Source organism: Artemia franciscana, chromosome 10 (genome assembly GCF_032884065.1).
Source record: "Artemia franciscana chromosome 10, ASM3288406v1, whole genome shotgun sequence".
In the NCBI taxonomy this organism is placed as follows: Eukaryota; Metazoa; Arthropoda; class Branchiopoda; order Anostraca; family Artemiidae; genus Artemia; species Artemia franciscana.
In genome coordinates this window covers 29,891,324-29,896,406 of record NC_088872.1, presented here as the reverse complement: position 1 = coordinate 29,896,406, position 5,083 = coordinate 29,891,324, and positions in this window count along the sequence as shown.

The window sequence follows — 5,083 nt, the reverse complement described above, 5'->3', positions numbered from 1 at the left end:
TTCTGTTTATGTTGTTCATTTAAATTTATTCTTCAAAGTGGTAAGTTTCATTCTAGGCTTCCGAAGAAAATTTGAAAGACGAGGATTGTCAGTACCGTAACTTGGTCTGGGTTTAGTAGAAACTTAAAAAATACCATTGCAGCTAGCGGTGCAGTGTCACCCAGTTCAACTAGAAAAGTTAGATTGGAATTTACTAAAATTTATGTCTAGCTAATTTCCAAAAGTAAAAGCAGAAAAATGAAGATAAGTAAATTCTAAAAAGCTAAGTTAAAAAAAAGGTAAGAATAAAATAAAATATCTTTTTTTTTCGCTTTTGGCAGAAGTGATTTGTTTTTCGTCCGCGGCCCTGTTCAAAACAAAGCTAAAAAAGGAGATAGAACAAAAAAAAATTATGTTGTCACTTATTTTGTCATAAATAAATTTCGCTTTTCCTGGGTAACGCTGGGCGTTTAAGACAGTCTTACGTTTCTTCTCATTATTCTTTCATTCTCTGCTCTGAACTTCTGTGCTTCATTTGGTAAAGTTTGATTGTTTTCGACTGCATTTGGTTTTGTTTGCTTTTTTGGGTTTTAGAACAAATGCTAAAACCTGCATTGGGTTTTAGAATATATTGCTAACAATCTCCTCAATACCGCAAAACTTGATATTTCGAAAAATCAGCTTAGCTCGGATCTTTTGTGTCCAGCGATGCAGTAATACTTGACTGTTCATCAAGAAGTACATGCGTAATTACTCGCTTTGAAGTATATTTAGGAATTTACCTGTCTTCTGTCTCTTTGACAGCTGAGGTGATATTGCGCAGGACTTGGTTGAATTGGTAGTTAGTCATTCATGACTTGCTTGTAGACTTGAAGACAGCAACACCTCTTTAGAAGCACATTGAAGGAGGATTCACCATTGTTACAAAATTAGAACGAGTCTGGCATACCAGTTTTTTTTTTTTTTTTTTTTTTAATGCTTTCTCTGGTGAGAGATTTTCTAGATAATTTTTGTTATCTTTCTTTTTTATTCTGTTCAGTCACCTACCTTATACTCAGTGGTAGACTGGGACCAAAAAGTAAAGGGACCCAAGTTATTACCCAGCCATGTCGGACCAGGCTGACATAAAAAGGTTAGTTGGGGGGGGGGGGAGAGAAGCTATAAAAATTATAAGAGAAAAATTATCACCAGTGTTGCTTCACATTGTAAAACCTTAATGAAGCATAGCCTAGAAACACCATATTTTGTTTAAACCAGGCCTATTTCCAAAGCAAATTTGATTGTGTTGCTTAAATTTAGTAGTAAATCTATTAGCATTTTCCTATTAAAAGAGAGTGTTCTGCAATCAAAGTATTCATCCTAATGAAAGCTTCGTAAAGAGTCTTCTAAACTTGGGTGATTGCTCTTTCCATTGGGGGTAGTATTTAAATGTTGAGAAGATGGAGAAGACACGATTTAAAAGAAATCCTATTGTAAACATTTTTTCACCAACTTGATAGACAGAAATTCTTCGTGTTTAAAGTTAAAAGAATATTATGAGGGTTATAAAGAAATATTAAAAGGTAACACAAATGTTTTGTTTTAGGCGAAGTTGAGCAACATTTTATACTTGAGTTGAATTAAATACAGGGCTAGTCAAAGAGACGGCCGGATGACACGTATTGAAAAAAAAACGTACCGTATACCCGTTTGTGTGTATCGCAGAAAAATATTTGACCCCTTCGCCCATAAACATATAATTATAAATCTATCTCCTTGAAAAAAACTTAAATTTTCAACTCTGTCCCCCATCTGTAAGAAAAAAATGCGTACTATTATGTGATGAACAGAAACCAACTATAAGTAAAAGCATATTAGTGTAACATCGGCATCAGCTATCATTTGTATAACCTCGCGTAATTAGCTTTCGGAAAGCTGAAATATTGGTATCCATTACTACTTTACCTGTGTCTCCAAATATAGCCTAGTCAAACAGTTCGTGGTAACGAACTGTAGTAAGGAGCGACCCGGCTCAATAGTAACCAAAACTCTAAAAAATTGAATTTTGATATCAATAGCTACATCAAAAGAATCGCATTTTAATGCTGATTTTAAATATATAAATTTCATCAAGTTTAGTCTTACCCATCAAAAGTTACGAGCCTGAGAAAATTTGCCTTATTTAAGAAAATAGGGAGAAACACCCCCTAAAAGTCGTAGGATCTTAACGAAAATGACACCAGATTCAGCGTATCAGAGAACCCTACTATAGAAGTTTCAAGCTTCTATCTACAAAAATGTGGAATTTTGTATTTTTTGCCAGAAGACAAATCACGGGTGCGTGTTTATTTTTGTTTTTTGTTTTTTTTTCTTTTCCCCAGGGGTCATCGTATGGACCAAGTGGTCCTAGAATGTCGCAAGAGGGCTCATTCTAACGGAAATGAAAAGTTCTAGTGCCCTTTTTAAGTGGCCAAAAAAATTGGAGGGCATCTAGGCCCCCTCCGACGCTCATTTTTTTCCCAAAGTCAACGGATCAAAATTTTGATAGCCATTTTGTTCAGCATAGTCGAAAACCATAATAACTATGTCTTTGGGGATGACTTACTCCCCCACAATCCCTGGGGGAGGGGCTGCAAGTTACAAACTTTGACCAGTGTTTACATATAGTAATGGTTATTGGGAAGTGTACAGACGTTTTCAGGGGGATTTTATTTTGTTTGGGGGTTGGGATGAGAAGAGGGGGCTATGTTGGAGGATCTTTCCTTGGAGGAATCTGTCATGTGGGAAGAAGAATTCAATGAAAAATAAACATGAAAACGTTTTTTCAAATGAAAGGAAGAAGTAGCATTGAAAATTAAAACGAACAGAGATAATTACGCATATGAGGGGTTCTAACAATACTTTAGCATAAAGAGCGAGGTATTTAGGAGGAGATGAATACCTTGCTATTTATGCTAAAGTATTTTTAATAATTTCAACCATTTATTCTACGGCCTTTCTGATTCAGGGGTCATTCTTAAAGAATTGGGACAAAACTTACGATTTAGTGTAAAGAGCGAGGTATTAACGAGGGTACAAACCCCCTCGTATACATAATAAAAATATAAGGTATGAAAGTTTGTTACGTAAGTTAATTCTTAAGTTACGTGTATTTTTTACTAATAAAAACGTTCATTAAAAATTAAAAGTTCTAGTTGCCTTTTTAAGTAACCGAAAAATTGGAGGGCAACTAGGCCTCCTTCTCCACCCCTTATTTCTCAAAATCGTCTGATCTAAACTAAGAGAAAGCCATTTAGCCAAAAAAAGAATTAATATACAAGTTTCATTTTAATAATTTATGTGCGGAGAGCCAAAACCAAACATGCATTAATTCAAAAACGTTCAGAAATTAAATAAAAAAAAAATAATTTTTTTAGCTGAAAGTAAGGAGCGACATTAAAACTTAAAACGAACAGAAATTACTCCGTATATGAAATGGGTTGTCCCCTCCGCAATCCATCGCTCTTTACGCTGAAGTTTGACTCTGCCACAATTTTACTTTTTCAAACAATTAAAAGCTTTAGCGTAAAGAGCGATGGATTGCGGAGGGGACAGCCCATTTCATATACGGAGTAATTTCTGTTCGTTTTAAGTTTTAATGTCGCTCCTTACTTTCAGCTAAAAAAATTTTTTTTTTTTTATTTAATTTATTTTGTACTGACTGACAGACATAACCCTGCCCAAAAGCCATTTCGAAATTTTTCAAAGTATCTGGCCAAAATTCTTTTGGAATTTTTTTTTATTATTATTATTATTTATGCTAGCCTGATTCATTTTTCTATGGAATTTTGCCAAAGAATTATTTTCTTTTTTTTTCAAAATTATTGACTTGGCAGTTATAAAAGTATTTGACACTTTGTCGAAACGAACTAATCTAAATTTTGAAGAAATATGTATCAAATTGGTCAGAAAAACGGATTACTTAGGTTCACAAAAACACAATAAAAAAAATGAATTGCTACATAAAAGGACAGTCAAGGTAAGGTACCTCTTAAGCTGATGGGCTGGAGTATTCCACTAGCTGAAAAATTTGTGCCCAGACAATCTTAATTTTTAATCTAGCACAATTCCAGAAAAAAATTTCAAGCTCTTTACAATATGCAGAAAGCTGTTTTTATCACCAACAGCTTAAGTGTACTTCCTATGGAGATAGAAGTCTCGTTTTTCAACTAGGAATAGTAAGAATGCGATTAGTTCATTTTTTTTTTAAATTCGTCCTTCATCATTATGGATTTTCGGTATAATATTTTTTTTCAAATATAATAGAATTTTGAATGTTTTTTGTATTTAGTCTTTTAGGAAGAGAGGGGGTGGGGACAAATTTCCAGTCAGTCTCCCTGGCACTCATGACAACTATACGTAATTTTTATGTTAATTTTTCACGTTATGAAATACCTATGACATCATCAAAGTTAGTAACCTATATAGGTACAGATGCGTGAATTATATCAATAAAAAGTCGGTGTAGCTGAATTTCCTGAATGATTTTAAATGTTTACTTTTATTTTTATATGAGTTTTTGAAATTCCATGTATTATGGAGTCTACCACTTGACGAAATAGATTGTGTTTATCTGCAGGACAAAAAAATAAAAGAAACTCCCGATATCCCAATCAATATTTAAAAAATGGAGCACCTGTGATGATTTTTTTCTTTTTGGGGGTCAGAAGGTTGATCATCCAGGCGGAGAAAATGGTTCGTTTACTCCTTAACAAATGAGAACGGAAATAAGACAAGACAAAAAGTCTTGACAAGCCGAAACTTTGGAAACAATAAATTACTGTTTTTTGTTGATAATTAAAATGTCTCTGCTAGCTGGAGCGATTATTCACGCATCTTTATCTTGTTATGATGAAATTAGTTTGTCAAAAAAGAACATTTTAAAGCTTATGATCTTTTCTTCCAAATTCCTACTCTCTAATTATCGGTTAGCCAAAGTTCGTATCTCTTTTCAAATTTGTTAATATATGTGACTTTTGATGAAAAAAAATTATAAGCCAACTAAAATAGCTAAAAAAAATTATATGATATGATAAAAATAAAAATCTAGGTGGAGGCAATGCTTAAACAAAATAAGCAAGCAAGC